Here is a 26,747-nt window from a genome sequence, read left to right on the forward strand (position 1 = left end):
CTCTCTCTCTCTCTCTCTCTCTCTCTCTCTCTCTGGAGTTTGTTGGTTGGATGCAGCAGTGTCTCAGTATCTATCGGCTCGCTCGGAAGCAGTCCTCTCTCCCTCTCTCTCTATCTCTCTCTCTCGCTCTCTCGCGCGCTCTCTCTCTCTCTCTCTCGCTCTCTCGCGCGCTCTCTCTCTCTCTCTCTCTCGCTCTCTCTCTCTCTCTCTCTCTCTCTCTCTCTCTGGAGTTTGTTGGTTGGATGCAGCAGTGTCTCAGTATCTATCAGCTCGCTCGGAAGCAGTCCTCTCTCCCTCTCTCTCTATCTCAGTCTGGCTTTTGAGCTGTCTGTCGTCTCTAAACGTTCAGGTGAATATAAAGCTTGGTAATGGAGACAGCCGTGGACCGCAGCTCTTCTTCCCGCCGGTGACACACAAACTAACCGGGCAAATAAGCCTTCAAGTGAAAATACCGGGTATCAACGGGAAAACGGAACCGTGGCTGTTCATCACAGTGACGCTTGCTAGTGTTTCTTCTTCCTCCTCCTCTTCTTTGCTATCTGCGCTTCTTCGGAAACAGATGTCCTGCTCGGGAAGTTACGGACGAATCACGGATAAATCCACCAAGTCGTCTTCTCCAATTGCCAAGAGGCGCTCTCACTCGAAGGTAAATCGGCTCCACGGAGAGCAAAACTGTGGAATTGCTGGTGGATGTTTGCGTCTAGTAGGCAACGTATCGCCCACTGTGCGTATATGTGTGTTTTACATATTAAGTCTGAGTGAAGATGTCGTTCAAAGTGGGTGGGAAGGTGACTCATGCTGATTTCAAAAGCTGTTTTGGAGTCAGTATTTACGCTGCGCCTTTGCGGGGTTAAAAGACACGCAGGCTGTGGGCTATTTCTTTAAAAAAATGTCACAGGCACTGTGACAGGACGTCGGGTTTTGCCGGTGTGTATGTGGTTAAACATGGCAACAGTGGGCGATCTGTCTGTGTGATGTGTGTCTGAAATGATGCAGCTCCTCCTCCACAGTTTATCAGCAATATTATTCGTGACAGGTAAATGCATGCTTAATGGAGGTTTTGGGTGTTATTGGCCAAATTATATTGTGACTTGTCAGATTGGGTTAATAATACGATATTTATCACACACTACGGGGTTGGGTCCCTGCCCCTGTGTGTAAATGAAAGACAGCATTTAGGAAGAGAAAGTAGTCAAATATGAGTTTGAGAGCTTCTGTGTCAAAATAACAGGTAAACAGAAGTGATATGGTGCCTTGAGCTCATTAGTGTATTCTCATAAGTAGTATTTGTTGATCAAATAAAAGACATCCTGTCCTCCCAAGATTTGAGGAATCAGAGCTCGCTCTCCACCACAATGGCAAGTGGCCCAAAGGACTTGTTATGTCTCCTCTGTTCACTGTTGAACATCAAGAGGCATCATTCTGCCGGTTGAAAACACTCCAGCACAGACACTCTTGAGAGGAATGAATCAAGTAGGTTTTCCTTTACCTTTTTTTGTTGCACTGAGAATCGTGACAAACAGAACCGCCACGTGTTTTATGGAGCGGGATGAAAAGCATTGTATTAAGTGGAAGATTAGTTTCCTGCAAATAATGATTTATTTGTGTGTCTTGCAAGTTACAAAAAAAAGAGAGAAATATCTGCCATGTGGACACTGGAGCACCCTTACATTTAGGCCATTTGCAGAGATGATGATTTAGCTCAGACTACCAGTCCCGTACTTACAAGGTCAGTTAATCCACAAACTCAAATGAATCACCCAACCAGCTCTGTCCACTCAGCAGTCACTCACGTCACCCACAGCATGTATGAGCAGGGCCAGCTCAAACATATTGAGGATAGAGAAGAGGTTCCCAGAAAAAAAAGATGCTGTGATGAACATAAATGGACGAGTATGAATAATAAGAAGAATCCGTCTGTCTCTGTTTGGCGTTTTAAATGGCGCATTACCATTAGCTGATCCAGATCCAGCTGTGCTCAGCCCGGGATACTAATGAAGATAAATCAAAAGTATTTTTCCCAACAGTTTAATGTAATTAAATCCAGTGTGGCTAGATGACATGAGACAAATTGTAATCACTTGATGTACTACAACATGTGAGGATCCTTTAGTAGGTTGCAGTGTCTTTCATTCCGTCAAATTAACAATGGATTTAGGTCTAGCTACCCTTTTTGCACAGCTTTTTGTGTGACCTGATACTGCTGCGTTAGTGACCTCAATTTGCTTCGGCTGCAAAAAACAACAACTAGCAGGCAATGCTAACTCATAGCCATTCATGTCTATCTTCCCTCTTTGGCTCTCTCACTCTCTCATCCACTTCCACACACTCTACCTCTCTCCGTCCTGCTGGTATGCACTCACTCAGACTGTGTCTCATCGCATCTCGTCACTCACAGCGGCACTCTGCCCTCTCTGCCTGCCTCTGTCACACACGCACATGTGCGCACACAAAAAAGAAGTGCACCAGCCCACAGCCATGTTGGATATTGTTTGATAAAATCTGTGATCTTTGCACTGATCTCTCATCTGCATCATCTTGTTTCACAATGTGATTGTGTTTATTTTAATTGTTTCATTTGTTGACAATCTGCACTTCTTCTTGAGTTGTTGTTTTCTACTGTACACGATGACCTCTGTGGTCTTAGAACAAGGATATCTGTTTGTTTAAAGGGCGCGTCCAGCTGCGTTCATTCCCTGGTTTTTCAAATGGAAACATCCACTCAGCCGGAAAAGCAGTGATGTAGGTTACCAAAGTAAGCTAATAAATATGGTTATTAATAATGTGAACGATAGCTGACTCAACGTTAGCTCTGCTAAGTTTGGAAATAACTGAAAGTGTTAGTTCAGATTTTTTGAAGTGATGTTGTATGTACCCTTCTGTTCTGCAAGGTACTGTTACTGTTTCTGTCAATGGAGTCTTGAGGCTTTGAAGAGAGAAATATAGTGGTTTCAGTTCCCCGTCGGAAAGCGCCGTATGACGGCAAGCTAAAGTGGCTGTGGACGGGAGTAGCAGAATAACGTATTTACAAAAAAAACATCACTATCAGTTCAAGTGTACGCTATATTTATTGTATTTTTACTGCTTTAGTTTGCCATTAAACAGACATTTTTGACAGGGAACTGGAAAACGATTTAAATGTTCAGAATTGGAACACTGCTGGGAAGCTCCAGAATTATATAAAAACCTAAAAAAAACAAAAAAATGATGGACCCGCCTTGATGTATGTTATGAATACGCATGCGTTTTAAGTGACATATTTTAAGGACCAAGGGAAAAAGGCTCAGAACATAATGTCCAAACCCCGGCGATTTTCCAATGGCAGGCCATCTCTGTTTTCTCTGTGAGGTGGCTTCATTTTAGAAGGATGGTATATTGCAGAGGGACATTCATAATGTATAGAGCAGTCCTGTATTAAATATCTGCAGAGTCGGAGGTGTGTATTCCACTGCTCAGTCAGGGGGGCTAGATTACACCATATTGCATCAATGAAGGGAGGAAGGCAATATGGGGAAATGGGAAACAAATCTCCCTCTTGTGTTTCTGCAGAGAGTGTGCCATGGTGTTGGGAGTTTTTGGAGTGTGTGAGCTCAGTCATAATTAACATTTAATTGGATGCTTTAATGCTGCTGCAGCAACTATGAGTTATAATGTTAGCGTCTTATAGAAAAGGTTAAAGAAAAGAAGTTGATGTCACAGGTGCTGAAGTTCAAGGATGAAAACATAAAAGGAAGTCTGTGATCATGTATCAGCAGACTGAAGCCGCAGAAACGGATAAAGTAGCAGAAATCTATATTTAAACGACCTAACTAGAAAGAGAAGATGTTGTCATTCTCCACAGTTGGAAACTGTGTCTGCAGAAGAAACCAAATCTTTCATATCTCTCTGTCCCTTTTCTACTTTTTTCTACTGCTTTTTAGAAATAGATCACAGCTTTGCATCTATTTACAATATTGTTATAGGTTGTTTTAGAGGAAGAGCCTGCTGCTGTTTTTGATGACAATGGCCATTTTATTCATATATTCATATATTCATATACAAAGTGTTTTACATTTAAAGAGAAAATATTGAAATGTAGTCATAAACATAACAACATAGGTAAATGGAAACCGCTGCACATCATATAGCTGCATGTAACCAACTGCATAAGAAACAAGTGCGACCATACGAGTGCACACACACTCACACACAGATTAATTAACCGTAAGCATGGGAGAATAGGACAGTTTTGAGTCTGCTTTTGAATGTGGACGTAGTTGTGATAAACCTCAAGTCCGGACCACAGTAACTGGACGAACCCTCACTGGACCTGGATCCAACTCTAGGTACAGCCAGCAGACCTCTGCCTGCTGATCTGAGAGGCCTGATTGGGTTATAGTCAGTGAGCAAGTTACTTAAGAGTGCTTTATAAACTATTGGATATGAGAGCAAAATATAGACATCACATTTGTCCATTTACCTTCGATAGCAGTTGTTAGGTTTCTCTAGCAATGGCAAAACTGAATAATTCACGCAGTGAAAGTGTAAAATAAACCTCCTGTTTTGCTCCTTGTTGGCAAAGGATTATTTGCCGTTTGTAAAAAAGAAATCCTATCCTGTGGGATATTTGACAACAAGCAAATTTTCCTTATTGTAAGCTATTGAGATGCAAGAAAATCATCAAGAATGTTATACCTAAACCGGATTATGCTAAAAAGAAAAGTCCCTTTGAGTAATTTGTTTAGGAAACTGCAGTGATTGCCATCAAAGATAATAGAACTGAATGAAAGAAATGTTTGTCATTCAAATTAAGTCGTTGCACAATTTGCGCCCATCTGCTGATTACTCAATGTAACACTAACAGTCACAAAACAGTGTGTAATTTTTGAAAAATGAGTTTGTCGGTGTCACTGCTGCAGTTCTTTCTCCTCGTTTTACTTATTTTTCTCTCCCTTGCTCTTACCTGTCAGACAGTCACATTTCAGATGTCATAAGCACAAACCGGCTGATTCTATCTTTACTTCAAAGTAAAGACTTGGCAAGAGGTGGTGCACCCCTCCACCTTTCCAGCTTCAAATACAAGCAGCGGAGTGTGGCTATAGCTGACATGAAGTAAGACACTTTTGACATCAATTAAATCCCAGTCTACGAGTCAAAAACCCAAGACCATCAATTCTAATTAAGCCTTACATCTCACTTCCCCGGAGGTGGCAGGCGTCCGAATAGGTGCCAAACCCTCTTTTCACCTACCTCGCAGCTAATAGCCATGCTAGCTGTGCTGCTCTGGGATACTAGGGGTTGGCACAGGTTCAGACTGGCAAAGAGGGAGCTTTTGTATTTCTGCACACAGCATGACGTGCTACTATGTTGTGATGCTTGTTAACGCTGCAAAAATAATCAGTTTTGTGCACCTACAAGTCAAGGATTTAGGGAGGAAATACAACCCACTTGTCAAACAGAAGGATTATAAATTTTATTGTTAATTCATCGGCATTGTTTTTCCATTGATTACTTGTAAGCAAGTACAACACTTAAAGTTAAGGAAAGATAATGTTTGGTTCTAAATGTAATGCTAATCATTTCATGAAAATGTCAGTTGAAAACCATGTGAGGATCTTGGTCAGACATGGTAAAAGATGATTTGTGCCAAGTTTGCATACTGATTTGTCAAATATTTATCTGCTGCATATTTGAAATGCACGTCTTGCATTCAAATAAGTGTCCACGAAGGAGATTCTTCACACTGTGGCTCTCCACATGTTTTTATTCTGCAAGGCTTAAACTGTGTAAAAACCCCCAAGGATAATTATGCACTTTTCAAAAAAATCTGTTAATGACCATATAACGTTATGCAAAACACCCACCTAAGGTCAACAAATGTATACCTGGGAGAAATTCAAATGATTCTCCGGTTTTCATTTCAATGCCAGCTACAATTCAAAGCGTGTGTGTGTGTGTGTGTGTATGTCTGTGTGTGTGTGTGTGTGCGTGCGTGCGTGCGTGCGTGCGTGTGTGCATGTTTGATGGACTAATTTATAGTTTGAATTGCTTAAGGAAATGTTGCATGGTCATGTGCTAACCTCCCTCTTCTTGGCACTGTAATGACTCAGTGGAACCACACATCTAGACTCAGCAAATAGAAGAAGTATTAAGATGTGTGTGTCAGGTGATTACTCTATCTGTGTTAACAAATGCCATCCATCAGATAGCTCACAGCGATCAACAAATACCCAGAAGAATGCAACATGTTTTTGTTACGTCAGCGCATTGGAATAAATTCCTGTGTGCAGCTGCAATTATTTTGCCTTTGTCGGTAAAGTGATCGTCAGGAGACCTTTTCTTTTTCAGCTGCTTTGGCTGAGAGAAGATCTGTTTTCTTTGAGATGATCGTACAGTAACGGGAACTTAACAGAGTGTGAGCACAAACAGCCACGACTGGAGGAGACCAATGGAGTGTGAAATGCTGTTGTGATGGATCCATGTTAGGTTTCTGTTTGTGTGTCCTCATGCAGCATGTCGATGTATGACAGCAAGTGCTGCTTTGTGTGTGTGTGTGTGTGTGTGTGTATGAGCCGTGGATTGTGTCTGATTGTAATGCAGAAGTCCTTTGAAGTGTAAGAAATGTTTTTCTCTGTCAGAGTGAAATTATTTCCTAGTTCCATCAGCCACAGAGACTCTTTTCAGGCATATTGATCACTTTTTTAGTTTGTACTGCCTTCGCCTCCAGCGGCCAGGAGGTTGGCGAAAGTCTGACCCTTCCGCAGCTTTATGTTGTTTAAACATAGTGTGAATCATTTGATTCAACTCTTGAGCTTTGAATATATGTTTTGAAGGATGTCAGGCATAAAAACAACACAGAAGGAAGTTTGTTCATGCAAATCAACATGGAGAAATCCGCAGTATGTGTTTGAAATCTAGTGACATTAAAGGCATTCTTTTAAACTACTGTGAGAGTGAGAAGAGATGGCATGAGATTATTAAATGTTATCACAAAATAATTCTTTCTTGATGCCAATGTCAGTTAAATGTGGCAATTATTGTATTAAAATAGCATCAATGTAGTGTGTACCGCACTGGTAGTATTAAAAAGAGATGCTCTTTTTTTATACTGTACATGATGTTCTTTTTTTGTACTGTGCATGCATTCTTTTTTCCTTTCTTCTACCCTTCTTATCCTAATTTTTTTCTGCATCTGCCTTTTTTTTCCTCCCACTAATCCTGCCCCCCTCCTCCTACCAGCAGCCACCCACCAACCCACCCAGCCGCTGCATCTCCCTCCCTCTCCGCTGAGCCACCTCATAACAAGGCTGTTCCACACTCAGGCCTGCATTAAGATGCAGACCCCTCTCTCTCTCCTGCTCTTTCTCAGTGGCCTTAATCCTTTCTTCTTTTTTCTTTTCTTTTTCCTCTTTCTTTTTTCCTTCATCCTTTCCTCTTCCCTCCTATGAATGATAGCCTCAGCAACTAGCTCTCCCCCCCCCATTTCTAGCAGGCACAGGCCCATTGCTAAACACAATGGTGAGAAAATGGCCGCAGTCAAAAGATGCGTCTTGGTGAGGAGGTCAAGCTGTCAGCCGCTCAATCATAACGGCGGGAGCGTCGACCTGGGAACCCGGCAGAGAGAAAAGGTCCCGGTCAGGCCCACAGCAGAGAATATGAAGAGTTGGATGTAGATACAAGCCACAGTTTTAAGTTTAACATCTGTAATTCAGATTATGATGTCCGTTTGTATGGTCAGTCTTTCTTGATGACCGTTAGGTGCCGTGGTTGATTGTAGTTTTTCTAAAAATCTGACAGTCTTACTGGTTTTCTTTGGAGTGAGTGAATCCGGGTCGGTTTCTGGTTTCAGATCAGATGTGTGAGTCTGCACAGAATGTGCAAGACGTTTGTTCATCTGGGCCCATTTACTTCAGCTGCCAGAAGCTCTGTTTGTGTTTATGTACTACTGCCATCTCTTAATGTTTCTTACAGCATAAGTAACGAGATAGCAAGAGACTCCAGGGCCAAGAAACAGTCCAGCACATAACCCTCTATATGCTTTCATACTCCAGTGCTTCCAGTCTTCATTCATCTCCTGGCTGTAGCTTCATATTTAGTACACAGATATAGGTGTGGGTCTTCACATCTTACTTTTGACAATAAAGCAAATAAGTGTATTTCCCAAAATGCATGCTTTTCTGGCTTTTCTGGCCAACAATCCTCTGAGCAGTGGCTATATGAGCAAGAGGGTCAAAGTTTAAGGTGCAGTGTTAGGACAAAGTAGTATGTCCAAACTGAATGCATACTGCACGATGCAACAGTACGTACTGAGTAAGAAAAGAGAAAAGTATGCGATTTGGAACGCAGTGTACACGTATCACACACTCTTCCCTGATAATGCTTGCCACCGCTGCCCCCCCTCCTCTCCTATCAGTTTCCAAACAGTGCGAGGGAATTGTTCATTAGTAGGGAGACCACTTCCGAGCTGGACAGGTTTCATTTAGATGCAAGGCCCCCCCCCCCCACTAGAGAGCGGAGTGGGGAAAAAATGATATCGGAGGACACAAGAACAAGCAGAGAGGAGGCCCACCTATGTGTTCAATTTACTTGTTAAATCTACTCACAATGCCTCAGTAATCACATCTCTCTCTCTCTCTCTCTCTTTCTCTCTCTCTCTCTCTCTCTCTCTCTCTCTCTCTCTCACTCACAGTGTTGAGATGAATAGATTCTATACTGTCTGTTTATACTGCATAATAATGGCATCTGCGTTGCCTGAGCAGTGCAGGTGGAGAACTTGTCTGATAAAATTTACATAGTCAGCTTTTGACATTTTGTTTCACTTGTTTACAGTTTATGACAATAGTTAGCTTCAAAATCCTAATGTAACAACAGTTTAACATACAGGCTTCTCAGATCAATGAGTCAGGTTGAACTGGATCTCTTCTTCTTTGATATAGAAACGGTGGTAACCGTAGAGTGGGTACATTTTTATGGTTACTGTTCTCATTCTCCTCGCACTCACAGTAACCCATTAGTGGCCTGTTGCCAAGGTTTGTCAATTTTAATATTTCTATCTGTATATTAAGAGAGTCCCTCGGAACAATTGGTACCTGTAGTCTCTTTTCAGGTGCAAAATACAGTTAAGTCACCAATAAAGATTTCTCAGGAAGTTAAAGAAATGACATGTAATGGAAAGCACAGCATAACGTTGATCTGTGCTGTTAATACAATTAGTAAAATTCATCATAGTGCACATGTAAGAGTATAATTTCCCTCACATTCTTACACAATCATTTTTTATTTTTACTCTGTATCTTGTGTGCACTGTCCACTTTGCTGCTGTGATCCTGTGAATTTCTCCACTGCGGGACTAATAAAGGATTATCTTATGTTATTTTACAAACACAGTAAGCATTTAATCCCATATTTTAAGCATTCTCATAATGTGTCTTTTGACATTTTAAACACACACACACGCTCGCCATGTGTGGAAATGTGTCACCAGAAATAATGATATTGTGTGTTAAATATATGCATACATATTTATTACTGCTACAAGCCACAAACATATACTCACTCCAAATTAGACTGCATGACTAAGAACCACAGTCCAGACCAAATGTTTCAGTGCACGTGAGAAGCTGCAACTTAATTAAGCACTGGTCCAATGTAATAATAAGACACAGTGGCTCTTAGGCAAAAGCAGAACCTGCCAGCTACTTTATCCTGTCTGAGTCCAGTGATTTGTTCAAGGTAATAGATGACAGATTTCTCTTTTCCACTGGACACATCTGTTTCTATTTGTTGATGAAGTTTGAGTTGTCGGCATCAAAGGTGGCTTTCACTGCCCAACAAATGCAAAGATATTTCATTAGCTATTGTGTGTAACATTTTCAGCATTGCAAAAGAGAAGTGTATATAAAAAATGTCACAAATGATTACTTTACAGTGCGTGCCGGGGTAGGCCATGATGCATAATTGCATTGTTACAGTGGGATGATTTTCTCTCACAAAATGTATATTAACTGATACGGCTTGCACCACAGGATAAATAACACAGTGGGGCTCAAATGAATGACACTGGAAAGACTGAAGGAACCAAGCTGCAAACAAAGACAGAGAGAGCTTGGTTTCCCTCACTAATTGCTCGATATGATGCTGATCTTGATTGCACTCTGCTGTTTGCTGTTTCAAGACCCAACTAATAGACAGACACATGCCTGTGTTAGTTTTGTTCAGACCTGAGTCTTCATTCGGGCCTTGATTAGTCTGTGCAGCACTTGAGTGTTTAATTGTCTTATCTCTGATTGGAACCGAAGTGCATGTGGAGATGGTCAGTTTAATAATGATTTGTTTAGTGTTTATCTATTTCTATGTGAGACTTTGTGCACACTGCATATATGATGCTGCTATAGTGTGGTTTCTATGATTGCTACACTTAGTTTAAGCGATATATTTGGACCAAAAGGGAAACTTTCCCAGTCTATAATTACTTTTAAACCCAGTCTTACAGCTTTTATGTTCACGACTTTATTATTTTATTCTTTATGTATTATTTTAATTATAATTTATCCTTCTATGTTCTCTAAGTCTGTTGTGATTTTTGAATTCTTCCTTGGATTTGTGAAGCACGTTGCTATGGCCTGCGTTTGAAATATAAATAAACCTGCCATGGCTTTCGATATGAGTTGTTGTGGAGTAATTACTGGAGTCCTCCGCAGTGCAGACCTGTAGGTGACTCATAAAGGATATCACAGAGTGAGACGGAAAAACTGTATTGGAGGAAAGTGAGGATTGTGGAGATAAATAGACAGACAGGGGGAAATGCCAGGTTCAGATGCCAACTCCAGACACACAAATAAGCAATGATGAGTCTTAAAGCTCAGGAGACACAAACATACTCAATGTGGTGTATTAATGAATCTATAGATATTCCTTTGATCGGTAACTACAAAGAAAGCTTGTCTCTCCCCCCACAACTGATGTCAAGTTCTCATACTCTCACGTATTGTTCTCTGTCACTGTCAATCAAGGCTTTGCTGGCTTTTCTTCTCTTTGAAGTGACTTTTATATACTCACCCACCAAAGTACCATTACATGAGATTAAAATCTGATGCCAATTTAATCTGCCAGATGCCCGACAGTTAAGGAAACAAGGCTCATCATAAGCTTCAACTGTGTAGCAGTGTTTACATACTGTATACTACACATACATTGAGTGTGTGTGTACTTATCTTGTTGTGTATGCCTATGTGCAGGATGAAAAATGACATAACCAAAATACATCATTATGCCCCCGCGCCGGGTTGTCCGTCCTTTCGTACATACGTCCGTCCATTCTCGTGAACGCGATATCTCAGGAAAATTCGGAGGGAATATCTTCAAATTCTGCACAACCGTCCACTCGGACTGAAGAATGAACTGATTAGTGGTGTTCAAAGGGAAACTATGACCTCACAAAACACATTTTACATTATACGGTACCTGCTTGATATATCGAATGTTATCATTGTGAGCATGTTATGCTGACATAAACATTTATCTCAAAGCACTGCACTGGAGTACAGACTCACAGAGCTGCTAGTGTCTCTGCAGACTCGTAATCTTGTTATATAGACAAAACTTGTAAATGATAACCTGAAATACTAAAATCAATACTGAAATCTTGTTACTTATTGGCCAACATATACACAGACAACGCTATGATGAACGAATGATGTATTCTCTTCTCACTAACCAGCCTTCAACACATCATTCATTTCTGTTTTCAAAGGACACACTTTCACTTTAAGCTTTCTGATGTGGCCTTAAAATGTCTTCAAACATAAAATCAGAGTATAAGGAAATACCAACACTTGTTTTAGTAAAAAGAGATCTAGAAAATACTACAGCCGTGAAAGTACCTTCTTAGTAACCTTAACATAAACTCTTAGTTTGTAATCATAGCCTTGCATCACTTAGTATTTATCCAGTCACAGAAGATTAAAAAGGTTATCTATGCCTGTCAAACCATGAGTGAGTCTTGATTGAATGGCTTGAAGCGTCCTTGGCTAATCTGAGGAGAGTGCTACTAATTATATCCTTTTTAATGCAGCGTCACAGTAGCTTAGCACTGGAGAGCTAATTCATGCTAACCTTCCTCGCTCATTCTCGTCAGGCTGAGTCATTGACGACTTGTCAGTGCATTTGAGAAGTTGCGAAGGGAGGAATAAGCCCTCTTGGCGCTAGAGCACTTATCACATTACACCAGCTTTTTACAGCACCAATGACATGTGAGCAAGAAGGATGGACATTACTATACAATGTGGTCAGATTTCTGTGTCGAAACGATCAACCATTTATTTGATACAAACCATCTTTGTCTTTTTTTGTTGTGATAATGACACAATATATAGACTGTTGATTGTTATATTAGAAAAATTAAACAGCTCAAATGTGGTTTGTTCTGTGGAGGCTGTAGAAGTAAACTGTAATAATGTATTAAATACTGTAAACACAACGCAGAGTGGAAAATTACACATTCATTTATACAATGCATTAAAACACAACTTGCAGAAACAGATGTTAACGACATAATGCTATTTATATGTGGAAGCAGGAAGCAGACTATGACCAGAGTTGGATTGAGGCTCTCAGCAGTGACAGTTTAAGAGGCCAGACATATAACTAGAGGATAAATGTCGTCACAGAGACAGACCAGCCAAACCTTACTGTCAATTCTAAAAATGTATAGCTAGTGAACTGATGCCAGAGTTAGAGCTATGTGCTGGTTGAAAACTGGCCTGCTGCATTCTGCACTGTCAGGAGAGGAAATTATTCATGTAGCATCTCCACAGTAACGAGCACTTGAACGCAACTCTTACAAGTCGAACTGACGAAGGTTTAAAAAGTCATGCCCTTTACCTGGTCGGCTCACTTTAGATTAAGGACAACTTTAGTAGAGTTTATATTGACAACTGACGCTGTTGTGCATAGAAAGTGTTATTTGAATATATCGCAGTACCTGAATTCTAAATGGTGTATCCTTCCCTCATTGGTGTAAATGAGGTGGACAAAATAATAGTAACTCCTTTCTCTGTATAATGCAACACAATTCAACAACAACACAAACTACATCCTCCAAAACACTTCTCGAGAATGCTAAGCTTAAAAGCTTAACAATAACTTAACGTTATCACCTTCATGAAGGTAGAATTTATGCTGCATTAAAACTACATTCAGTTCAACTTGGGGGACCAAATGAATTAGCAACTGGTTGTTCATGCCTCTCCATGTCTACATTGACTTGTTGCCTTTGCTTTTGAGAAACAGATGACATTATCATGCAATTCCTGCCCACTAAATGGCATTTTATATGTGGGAGGAGTAAGTATCATGACTGAGCATAGCATTAACCTTTTAAGTGCTGCATGATGCGTGCTTTATCTTTTGTGACAATAACAATGCACCCTGATAACTGTAATTTTGAACTCGCTCCATTGATCGCCGAGGCCCATTCACGTTGATGAAAATGTATTCATTGTTTCTGCATATGACTGCGAGACATTTGCAATAATATTAATGTCATGTCAGTGTATTCTTTGTTACTGTCTCACATGAATCAAGTAACGTCTATATGAAGTGCCCATGGCCTGATTATATCTCTGTGCTCACTGCATGTGTGGGCTTTGCAGGCATACCAGCTGCATACAGCCAGCTTCAATCTGACCCATGTCAGTTAATGCCATTACAGGGGAGCTTATAATGAAATCGTGAACATGAGCATTTGTTTATACAATGAAATAAAAACAGACAAATGGCTTTCAGGATTGTAATCTTTATGAATGCCTGTGTGCTTAGGCTGCATCATTCTGCATTTCAACCACACTCACTGCCACCAAGCTAAATACACGTCTTGTGGCGTCTTGATGGTAAAGTGCCCAACAGCAGGGTAATGACCAATAAGTTCATCACATTGAATACCCAAAGTGAGTGTTTCAATTAACTGAGCCATGCAGTGACAATGTGGTGCAGTGGACTTTTAACCTAATTTTAATGGTATCATTAGCCTGATGGATGGCCATATGACAACTTAATAAAGTATACTGGAAGGTGTTTTAATTAGTAACTCAGTAAAGACTGTCGGGATCTGTTAAGCTGGTTTAAGAGAATCATTGCATCCTCATGCAGAAGCTTGAAAAGATAATGTTTAGAAACATTAGGTCACTCCAGTTGTTTTTAGAGCAATGACACGAACGATAATCAGCTCTCCTAGTCTGCTAGGCTTAGCGCCTTAGTCAATTCACTGATTTATTTAACATCTCGCAGGTCACGTCATGTGACCAAGGTCCTAAGCAGCATTCACACTTCCTGACATCGCAAGTAAATACATGCGACTTAGACTGCCGAGCCATCTGGACACCCACTGTGTGTGTCAAAGATACTGTAAGAGATGGTTGACCTCCACAAAGGCAGGACACTCTGCACGTCCGGGACTGTTAGCCGGCCACATGAGACCATGCATATTTGATGCAAAACCTCACTCGACCTCTTCAATAGCACAACAGAAAGTACGCCTTCTGACACACCTCCTCAAATGAGGTTTATGTTGACGCTTTTGTGTCTACAGCTTTTCATACATGTCGCCTTTGTGCGATTTGTGGCAGTCTCCCATGTTGTAAAAAGGGAAAATTTGCCAGCTTTTATAAGGGTTTCCAATTTGTGCTGATGGTAAATGTAGTCCACTGAATAAATAAATTCCCATGTGTGCTCTATATTGACCAAGAAAGGTGATTAAGGAAGGTCCTCAGCCTTCTTTGTTATGCTCTCACTCGTGATTGATGCCACACCCCTCTCAGTTGATGCCACGCCCCCCCAGCCAGATCAAGGCCATAAGTCTGAAACAGAAGAAATACGATCTGAAACTGAAAAAAGATTTAGAACCGAAAAAATAAGATCTCAATCTGAAAATATAGACTCTGCAACCGAAAACTACTGTAAGACCTCAAATATTAAAATATATATGAAAGTGGAAAAATAAAATTGGATTCAAAACAATTCCAGAACTGAATCAAAGTTATATTTAACCCCAAAAAACTTTTCTGACACTTGTATTTTTCACAGTTCAAGACCAAAACTTGACCTTTCAGGTTTTTTTTCAAATGATTGAAGCTATCGGCCTGGATTTGGCTCCATACCTGTCGGCCATATCTTCCCCGCTGCAGCCTTTCAGCGGCCTCTCCATCAGAATCAGAACACTGAAAAATCTACACTGTAAAAAAAATCCTCATCCATCATGTCATTTTTGCTGTTGGAAATGTAAGACAAGCAATGATTACATGAATATTTCGAGCGACATTGCGGCCCACACCTACAAAAGCTGAGAGCAGAACTCTGTATCTCTTTCCGACAGATTTTACAGCTGCGCCCCAGAGACGCAGAAAACATCGGTACCAACTGCAGGTTTTTTTCACACAATATACATAACTCAGATATGTCGAGATAAGGTTGAAAATATATACATTTTCCTTTTAAGTGACAGAGCAAATCTAGGCCTTGAGTTCCTCATGCTTTAAATAGGCCAACTGATGACCCAATTGCTCGTACTGCTGTCAGTGGAAATAGGACTGGTGCTCTGATGAGCAGAGGTGGAAATATAAATGATGCTCAAAGAGGAAGAAGACAATAATGGATGAGGAGAAGTAATGAAGTCCTCCACAGAAGAGAATAGAGACAGAGCTTTTCATCACTATTTCTATTGTGAATGGTCTCTTATGTTATGTACGTCCAACAATACTGTGTGGTAGTCTGCTATGCATTTACAGTATGCTTCAGTTTTACATACAAAAACAGCAGCTTGCTATCGGCAGTTTTTTCAAACACAGCAGTTTTTTGACTATATTATGAGTCTTACTTATCTCTACTGATGAGTATTTGTTTTTAGCCTTATTTTGTGCCGTTCAAACCACCTTCACTGTGAAAAAATCCTTACAGCACGCACAGTGTTCAGGGGGTCAACAACACAGCACAATCCCAATATTCACTCCTTGCTGTTCTAAGTTTTAATTAGACTCATTAGAAATTGAATTGCAAGTTGTAAAGATTTTACTCTGATAACTGGATCGTGGGGAGATTTCATAGCTAACCGTGCTCTCAAGGGCTCTTGTGTGTGCAGCTGTATGTATCGATTATCTGTGCTACGTTGTTAGCATATAAATCTCATCCGTCTGGTATTGTGATTGATTTTAGCTCACTTCGAAGAGGACACTTCTTCTGGCCAACAGGCAACAACTGCTTTAAACTGCCATGTCCCGTTTTGTCCAAACAGAGCTGTGGTGTGTAGTGGATGGCTGTCTCTGTTGTCTTGACTGTGGAAATTGTCACACATGGTCGCTGCATTCACACATATGTGCACACACTCAGAGGCCAAATATAGCCGGGCTATTTCGACGCTATCTCTGTAAAATTGACTTGAGGAGGAAACTGTACTCCCGTTAATTTGCAGCCCTGACAGTGCGAAAATGGAAAGAAATGTGAGAACATGAGGGTGAGCTGGTACCCTTCTGATGATGGACAGGCAGAGTCTACAGTCTAGTGTGTGTGTGTGTGTGTGTGTGTGTGTGTGTGTGTGTGTGTGTGTGTGTGTATTTCTGGCTGAGAGGGAGAGGACAGAGCAAGAGATGCACACTTGCATGTTTACGTATGTCCTTGCCTGGATGCATGGAGTTTATGTGTCTGCCTGTTAAGCTTTTGACCTGCCAGTCCCAATTTGGCTGATAGGAAGCTATCAAATGTGGATTATTTTGAAGTGGAAAGCTTTGATTTGATCAAATCCATGCTCTTTTCTGAACAAGCTTATGCCAGGGTACTCCGAGGTCAGCTTCTGTCTCTTTTAATGCTATTTGCTTCATTCCTCCTTTGCTCTCTCTGCACTCTCCCTCTGCTTTTCTCCCTATCCTCTCCCTTTCTCTGCCCCCCCCCACCCCCCTCACCCCTCTTTCTCCCTCCCCTCCTGCAGCTGCCACTGTCCTTGTTTTTGACCTATATAATGACCTGGACCATGTCCTGACAACACAAGGAACCATCAGATTTCGTTTCTACACTAGCTCTACTCTGCCGTCGGCAATGCGTTGAACATGTGGGAGTTGTATGCTTTAACAAGACTGGATTCTGTCATTGTGTCGACTCACAGCAAGACCAAAACACTGATGTGTTTTAAGAACACACTGCTGATTCTTACATAGGCTTGATTCGTGTCAATTCTCCTTCCAAAAACTGACTCCAAACTGAGAGTTTAAAAATGATTCTTCTTCGAGTTATTTCAGCTCTGCTGCTCTAACATTTGAAAATGGCAATAGGAGGATTATCGCGGCAATGGCGTTGCTTAAGAGAATAAATAAACTGATAACGCTGATGTGACTCAGTGTTTCTTCTGCAGGATAATCATGCACTATAGCTTGCTTGAACAATCTTAACTGGCATACACTGCCATACCTGGGGACATTCATGCTAAATATGCAAAAAAAAAATAACTTTGATTCATTTCTGGAATTGTTTTGAGTAAAATATTTTTCATTTTTCACTTCCATATATATTTTGATATTCGAGGTCTTATAGTTTTCACCATAGATATAGATTTGATATTTTCAGATTGAGATCTCATTTTTTTACAGTTTCCAAAAAAGAATTTCGGTTTCAAATCTTTTTTTTTTCAGTTTCAGACTTATGGCCTCGATCTGGCGTGGGGGTTGTGGCATCAATTGAGAGGGGCGTGTAATCATGAGTGACAGCATAAAAAAAAAGCTGAGAACCTTCCTTAACCAGGAAACGTATCGCGAGAATTATGAATCAACACTTTCTATACACCATATTCACATTAACAATCTTAACTGGCATGCACTGCCATACCTGGGGACATTCATGCTTAATATGCAACAACAAAAAAGGAAGAGCACTGCCAGATTTTGGACTCAGACGTACATACAGTACATTTAAGTCCCTTTTTGTCTTGTCTAGTTGATCTATTGCTGCGGATCAGTTTGTTCTAATTTAAAAATGATTAAAGGAAAAATAATTTCTTCAGGAGAAAAGTAAACAGACTTAAAGCAAACTCCACATAACAACAGAAGAGGAAGCACTCAAGTTCTCAGCGGGACATCTGCAACGGGATTAGCAAATTGCTGTGACAGTCTGACATTTGAACCCAAGGGTAGAGCTAGCTGGTGCAGATAGGCCGTTGATAGTTGGTGGTGACGGGGTCCTGACAGTGCCTCTTGGTGTTATTATAAATGTTTGCGCTGCACCAACAGTATCCCTGCAAAAGCTTGTGTTACAGTTTTTACGACGAGGGCAGATTTAAGAAGGATTGGCGGTTAATCCTTCAGGGGTTGCCCATGCTGGGAGATAATAGCTCACTTCAGTTGCAGCAGTGATACTGACTTGATGTAGAAATCTGTACTGGAGATGTGTTTTAGAAAGGTTCACGACTAGGTACTGATATTCTGTAAAGACTTAACAGGATAATGGCTACATTAGTTTACGCACACACACTTCTTGATGACAAATAAACATTGTTTTAGCGTTTGCATAAATTAGATAATGGTGAGTGATGGCGTCATTTCTTACCAGATTTTTTTATTTTTTATTTTAAAAGAAAGAAGCTGTTTTATTCACATGGTATACCCCGATGCATGTGCAGCAATCCCAGAATATCAGATCTTTTCATCCTCTGGCCTTTCCAAAGTGCCTGTGAGACTTGAGTGTTGACGGTTTGTGTCAGTGACTAAAGCACCTCAGCCACAGTAACCATGAATGTGCAAAGTGCTTTGCTGCAGGTCTGAGTGTGGCAGATAAACGTGAGATTGTTGCACTGTTATTGTATTCTGAGGGGGCTCTATCATTTGCTGGATAAACATCACTCTATTGTGTAGCTGCTTCTATGATGTCTGGAACATTTGAAATGTCAAACACATGCAAATTGTGAAGCTGCTAAAAATACCAACGGTAGTTTTATTTTGGATGCTTTAAAGCGTACTCCGGAAATTCCAAAAATCCATTTGTCTGATAAGCCTGACCTTATTCACCCTCCTTTGTCTACTCATAAGTGTGCTAATGCAGCACACCAGCTGTGGCAGTTGCTCGCCAAAATGGTATTCAAGCTGACCAGAAACCTATCTGAGCACAGAGGTCAGTCAGTGAGCGGTCACACTGAGGCTTATTCAGCTCATGAAAACACTCTGCTACTGCTGCAGCAGGGCTGCCACGTTAGCCTGTGTGGGTCAACTTCATGTAGGTCATTAAGTTCTGACTGAATTTGGTGACGTATGATGTGTGTTTATGGATAATTGTTGAAAGTGGCTGAGAAATAAGGCAGTGACATCAGTGGCATAAGTGGATGTCACTGAAAAATTACAAAGTGACAGGAGGCCGAGGTATATTTGCACGCTGAAAGCATTTTGCAGGTAAACAGAGAGTTCAGTACCCCATAACCGTAAGAGTCCGTGGAGCTAAGTCCATGTAATTATAGTTGTGTCCGCCCCAGGCCCAGCTTTGTGCTTTTGGTGCTAATTTAGTTTGTTCTGTGTTTGCATAGCTAACACCTCCACAACAAACCTGGCAAAATAGCCATGAGCCTTACGTCAAAACAACTCAAATCGAGGTTCGGCATCTGTGTATGTGCATGAATCTGTGTGTACAACACAAATACTGTATGTGTTTTTTTTGTTCGTTTTCATTTTCATCACTATTTCTATTGTGAATGGTCTCTTATGTTATGTACGTCCAACAATACTGTGTGGTAGTCTGATATGCATTTACAGTATGCTTCAGTTGTACATACAAAAAGAGCAGCTTGCTATCGGCAGTTTTTTCAAACACAGTAGTTTTTGGGCTGCTTCATGTGTATGCAAGTCATTATGTCTCTAATTACATTTTTTGAATGAGTCTTACTTATCTCTACTGATGAGTATTTGTTTTTAGCCTTATTTTGTGCCGTTCAAACCACCTTCACTGTGAACAAATCCTTACAGCACGCACAGTGTTCAGGGGGTCAACAACACAGCACAATCCCAATATTCACTCCTTGCTGTTGTGAGTTTTAATTTAATTGCAAGTTGTAAAGATTTTACTCTAATAACTGGATCGTGGGGAGATTTCATTGCTTACCGTGCTCTCAAGGGCTCTTGTGTGTGCAGCTGTATCTATCGATTATCTGTGCTACATTGCTAGCATATAAATCTCATCCGTCTGGTATTGTGATTGATTTTAGCTCATTTCGAATTCAGTGAAGAGGACACTTCTTCTGGCCAAGAGGCAACAACTGCTTCAAACTGTCTTTCTACCTCGCAAACTATCTCCACTTATATTGCTCCCTTTTCCCCTCTTACCTCTTCTTTACCGCTGTTTCCTCTCTCTGCGCCCCCCTCTGTCGAGTGCCCTCTAATGCTCTTTATCAAAGATGGGTCAGAGATACAGAGTTGCTCCCATCCATCTAGTCCTCCACAGTTAGCTGCTAGAGAACACTATCTGTCTCAGCCACTCTCTCATTCAGCATTGGCACAGGCAAAGACATTTTCTGAGCATGTACATGTGTCTCACACAGAGACAAGTAAGCCCTCACACACTTTCACTGTGCACACACGTGCATGTACACACACTCGCCTCAATAGGTTATTTGTGGCATACAAAGCCACCCGCTGTCTGTCAAGCTGCCAAAGATGAAAAGACAAGTTTTATTTTGCAGTGCAAATTAATTATTGTGGAATCATTGTCTCTGTAATCCTCTATGCACATATTGATATTCTCAATTACAGGTTTTATCATTTAAAGCTGCACTAACCAATATGTTTAGATTGACTTTGACTCCAATTACTGTGTGTGAATGTGAAGAGGCTGCTTTGGTCATACGGCCTGAAACTTTACTGTTTTGGTTCAGTCTTGCCTCCAGTCGCAGTAGGCGGCTGTTTTCAGTAAACAACCTGATAAACCCACCGTACTCGGCTTTCACAGCACTGAATTACAGGCATAGTTAGCGACCAGCTGGTAAACATAGTGGAGCATCGATGGCACCTACACATTAAACGACTTTTACTCGTTAAGAGAAGTGATATGGGAAAAGACGTAAGACGGGAGATCTTTCCAAAAATGGATGTCCACAAGAAGCGAGCTATCCCAAGTTGTTTTTTGGCTGAATTGCAGCAAGAAAACCAACAGGAAGACAAATAAAAGAATAAGGAGCAGAGAGTCAGGGAGATGCGGGAAGCAAGTATTGTCTGTTTTGCAGAGAGAGTTGGAGGTCGAAAAAAAATGATGACTCCTCCCCCTGATATTTCAAGATATATCTTGCACTCTTAATTGTCTTTAGGTCGTTGGCGGCTGCTGTCATTGCCGGTCAAAACTATTTTCAGACAGTTCCAAATATTTAAACTGTCTGAGGCCTCTGTGCCGCATCGCTGCGTCTCTCATGCTCCGTCTTTGAAAATTCAAAAATAGGGTTCGTCGCTCACAGAAGTTGGCGCCAATTTGCCTCTGATCTGAAGCGTTTGTCGCTGATCTCCGAAAAGTGTTGACGAGTGGAAAATCAATCGCGTAGTGGAAACTCTGCGTTAGCTGCTGAAGAGACAGACTTTTCCCTCAGGACTTGGTGGAGACTAAAATTGAGCTACAAGGGTAGAGAAGGTTGGATGTTAAATGTTGCATTCGTCAGGTGGACACAAACACAATTCCAAAGAAAATGCTGATGTTGCTTCGTTTCTGCTGGATGTCTAACTGTTTGCTAATACATTTGCCATATGAACTTTACAAGTTCATAACATGTCAGTGATGTATTTACAGCTTGTTCTTCTCACCCTACAGTGGCCAAAAAACATAGAACAGTAGTAATAACTTTAAATACAATTTGATGTATAAAAGATAAACACCTCTGTCAAACAGCTGGTAGAAAGAGGAAAATGTGCATGGTGTGAATCTAAGGCAAACGCTCTTTTCTCGGTCGCAAATTTTGAACTGAAACAACAGTTTGCATACGTGACGTTTTTCTGTACCTGAGGGAATGAATGAAAGAGGCAGCCACAGGATGACTTTAATAATGTATTCAACATTAATCCAACAGGGCTTTTATTTATTTATCCAATTTTTGGAGGGTGGGGGTGCTTTTACATCTGTTCTAGTTTTTTTTTTTTTTTTCTTCATCTATTTTTTACTATTACCAGCCTGAATGTTTTGACATGATGTGTGCAGGCTAGTGTTACCGCAGAGAGTTGAAGTTGTTTATGCTTCCCAACAACCACTAAAATGCAGAAAGTTGGTGCTTAGGTTTCACATCCAATCTTGTGTTGGACAGTTAGTGGGGTCCCATCCATGGTAAATTATACACAAGATCCAGATGTATGCGCGTCAGTATGCGATAAAGCCGACACAAACGCTGAGGCTCACTGCACTGAGAGCCTTGAATCAGATCAAACCACCCGATGCGGTCCTCTTGAATTCAGTAGAAAAATGTGACGAATAACAACTGAAGTTGTTATGCTGAAATGTTACACACTTTTAGAATCAATGCCCTAATTTTGACAGGCAGCTGTGAATGTCTCTGCCTACGGCTGTCTGAGTGACGCATTGCAGGCCTGATTGCATCTCCTCTACACAACAACTGAGAGACAACAAATTTGCTAGTGAAGAAACCATGTTTTCTTTTTCTGCTAATCCACATAGCTTCCAATTACTGGATGTTTCATTTGCAGATAAAGACAAGAAGGCAATGAATCACCAGCCCAGCGTTCTGCTGGAATAATGACAATATGATGACGTGAATTACACAATTTACATCCGGTGTCAACATTCAGTGCCAATGCAGAGAGTAGAAAGAAATTAATGTCGATAGGCTGATAAATGGGCAGTTAAGGACTTAGTCTTCAACCCTGGAGGACAGGCAGCATTATATTTTCATGTTGTCCATCCATTCGTACCGTCCAGCCCATTCTTGTTAACGCGATATCTCAGGGACGCCTGGAGGGAATTTCATCAAATTCGGCCAAACGTCTACCTGGATTCAAGGATGAGCTGATAAGAATTTGATGGTCAGAGGTCACACAAAACACATTTAACTCAAGAATTGACATGCTAATTATGACAATCTCACACAAATGTCTAATAGGTTAAAATGATGACGTGATGGCATTTTGGACAGACATGGATGTAAACCGACACGTGACTGGTTCTGGTTTGAAAGTGTAAACATGATAAAGCTCTTTCTATAACTTCTACCAAGTTTCTTGGCTGCCTCAATGAAACCATGCAGTAACCGGGTGTATTTGCCATATGGTGTGTGGATATTTTAGAAATGAACAGGTGAAAAAAGTTGCCAAGATCAAATTCCTCAAATGGAGAACCGATAACCATTTTGAAATAATGGCAAATGTAATCAAAAGAATATTGAACTAACTGACTGTAGATGTGCGAGTAGCAAAAGTTATCTCTCAAAATAAACTGGACACATCTGAGCTGCAGCAGCATCTGCCCTTTTAGCTTTTCTCACTTCATCATTTTTTGAGTCTGCAACAGCGTCTCCCTGTGCTTAAGGAGGTTAAAATCCACCTTTTTCTTCACTATAAAACAGGTTCAAAGGGAGGTTCTGACTTAACCACATAAAGATGAAAGAGGATGTATTAACTTGTTTCCAGTTTAATCTTTGTTTTTAGCACATTCAGCTACATGAAGGCACTTTATGACACTGCAGATGTGTTTAGACATTATTTATATGCTGCCTGTGTTCAAGAAAAGCCTAATTTCACATTGTACGGAGATCAGATTTCTACTTTGACCTAGTCAGCACTTCCCATAGAATAAGAGGAGGCGTATTTCGCGTTGCAAATTAGACTCACAGATCTTCTGAAACAGAGAAAACGGTTGGGAAAAAGAAAGGCGTGACACATTGCTTCACATCTGATTTAATTTAATTATTTATTTAACAGGGCAGCTATTCATGTTTGCTCTCGGTTTAAGGAAGAGACCGAGAGGAAGAGAAAGAGAGGGAGAAATATAAAGGGAGGCAGTATTATAGTAATCTAAACCAGAGTGATGGGACCGTGAATCATGGGCTGCAGAAAATAAGCTCTATAGTGAAGCTGCCTTTTCTCACCATTGCTTTCCCTTTCTTACTCTCTTTCGCTTTACCCCCCCCCCCTTTCCCCTCACTCCACATAAGCCTCACCTTGCTGGATGCTGTCTCCATGGCAATTGCTATGGGTCTTTTTGGCAAGGTCACCTTCACCAGATAGGGATATAGTCCCCCAGAGAGGAATGAGAAAAAGGAAGATAGGAAATTGAGAAGATACATTTAAGTCAAAGATAAGGAGGGTGACTAATACGCACAACATGAAGGGTTTGGCTTTAGGGGAGAGCGATGTCAAGAGAGGTGGACGAAGATGGTGAAAAACAACAGATGCAGAAAGAAGCAGGAAAAGGGGGGGAGGGGTGCATGAACAAGGAGCTCAACGCAAACCTCTTGCTCGTGTTGAGGCTCATCTTGGGGAAACATGTTTGAGTGAACGCTGTATGGAAAGAGTCCAGTCCAGGGGTCCACTCCCTCCATCCACACACAGGTCAACTGGAAGCAAATCACTGAATGCATGTGAAGAAGCCAGCTGGCAGTTAACAGGGTTTTTACACACACACACACACACACACTCCAGCATTTCTCCTCATTTGCCTAACTTCACCTCGCCTCCATCTGCTGGAGTATACCCGTATCATTGCTGAAGTTCACTCGCTCTGACTCTACCTGACCGCGGCCCTTGCCCGTACCCCCCGCAGAGTGTGCTGGAGGTGGCCTTCGCCTGGGGCCATCAATATTTCACACTCTCTCAGCACTCTCGCTCTTGGGGATACACGGGCCGTTCAGAGCCCATGGGGGAGGTGCTGATGGAGAGACAGAAGAGGGGGGAGAAGGTTAGAGATGGAGACTGATAGGTGAGACAGACTGGGTATGATATGGGAGAGAGAGAGAGAGAGATCCTTTTTGCTCCCCCTTAATAGAAGGGGGAGCACCAGGATGGGTGAGTGAAAAATGGGTTGTTAGAAGGCGGGAGTTGGTGAAAACATAATTCTTCTGCTTTATTTTTGGATGGATGGCCGCTGGATTTTCCAGGATTGTTAATGTCGCCGTATCAGTATGCATGATGAACTGGAGAGAAGAGAAAGAGGGAAATAATTGTCAGGTAACGATCTGTGCATTGCTGATTCTGAAAATCCATTCACTTGAGGAGAACATTAAGCAGTTAATTATCTATTGAAAACGAGGCAATTGCACACAGGGACTGATGAGAATACAGGAGGGAAAGTGGGCAAGAGACGGATTGACAAAAAAAATGGATGGATAAAAAGATGGATGGATTGAGAGGAGGTTCGGCAGACACAGACGCGTGACTGCTGATGACAGAGAGTCTCTTGCCCTCTCTTGCTCTTCAGCCACTCGTCCTTTTGTCTCAGTGTGAAAGAGCTGCACGTGCCAACTGTTGCTACGACTACAGCTGTTGCCACAATGGTAGTCAGTCGGGGTCGTAACCAAAGCAAGGAGATTCCCCGGGGGGCAATCAGAGAGAGAGAGAGAGAGTTAGAGATGTACTGGTGCAACTGACCATGTGCTAAGCCCCGCCCCCTGCTGCTACTCTAATAAGGTGTCAGAGCTACAATGGAGCCCACACTGTCACTAACTGCCCTCCTTGAATACATTATATCTCACTTTTGGAAAAACTAAAAAAGTGGCAGAAGGGTCTATGTGTGTTTTAAGGAAGTGAAGCAGTTTTTACAGTGTATGGAATGCAAAAGAGAGGCACAAATAATAAGTCGGCAGATGTTTATTCTTAGTGGTGGATACTGGTCCTGTAGCGGGTTTTGTGTCCATGTGATCTGATCAGTTTGGATGACTCACGCAGATGACTTAGCATAACTTTTTGCACATTACTGTCTTCATGAACATTTGTCATCCATGCTGGACTAGTTAAAGAAGTAAAGTGTGCCAGAGATAACTTAAAGGGGACAGGAAATGGAGCATGAAGTAGAGCAAGAAAGTAGTTCTCACAGAGCAAAGCTAAACTTAAGTGAGTGTAGTATTCCCCCTGGAGTCAGCTCCAGTTACACTGTAACAATGACTAGTGAGATATCTGAGCACAATGGGGATGACTGTGGGCTCTTAAAGGATGAGGAAACACTGACTGACCTCTGACCTGTAGTTTGTGTCCTCCAGAGCAAACTGAGTGTTGTTGTTTTGAGGAAATAAGTTTTGCTGATGTGTAATTATGAGGTAATCATCCAGTGCGAATGTACAGGATCCTGTATTACTGCAATTGTTTTAAAGTGTCTCGCATGTGTGCGCGCGTGAACATAATTTGAGGTTGCTCAGTAGCTGTCACTACTTCTGTAGGTAGAGAAGCTGATCAAATATCCATGGGGCGATATGAAATATCGAGCAAGTCCTTGGCGCTGCCCTCTCAACCATCCTCTAATTTAATCACACTCTGACACAAAGAGTTCACCCTCGAGCTTCACCCACAGTGCTCTCCAAAACACTTTGGAAGGTGACTGTCCTCGTGTATCACATCTGATGCCCGCGTGGTTTTATCGGAGGCTTCACCTCGCCATGAACCACCATGCTGGCTCTTGGCGATTGATTACCTTTGAGCACCCCTGCTGAGGCCATACTCCTGCCACTGACAGGAGAGGGACAGTGGCTGAATCCTCCAAATCCAAGGTGGATTATGGAGGCAGTACTCCCTTGATGCACTGCCTGAATCTGTATCTAAAGGGCCCTGCTGGGA

The 26,747-nt window shown here is 41.5% G+C and overlaps 1 protein-coding gene across 9 annotated transcripts in view; it reads left to right on the top strand.

Annotated features, from left to right (window-relative positions):
* Positions 1–206: 206 nt before the first annotated feature.
* dlgap4b (discs, large (Drosophila) homolog-associated protein 4b) overlaps positions 207–26,747 on the top strand; it is a 100,115-nt gene continuing 73,574 nt past the window's right edge. For all 9 annotated transcript variants that reach the window (XM_031850991.1, XM_031851000.1, XM_031850980.1 and 6 more), the window contains exon 1: positions 207–646. The gene's annotated coding sequence lies outside the window, so the exon portion shown is untranslated. The remainder of the gene's footprint in view (positions 647–26,747) is intronic.

Source organism: Anarrhichthys ocellatus, unplaced genomic scaffold (assembly GCF_004355925.1).
Source record: "Anarrhichthys ocellatus isolate YVR2014 unplaced genomic scaffold, GSC_Weel_1.0 scaffold1, whole genome shotgun sequence".
NCBI lineage: Eukaryota > Metazoa > Chordata > Actinopteri > Perciformes > Anarhichadidae > Anarrhichthys > Anarrhichthys ocellatus.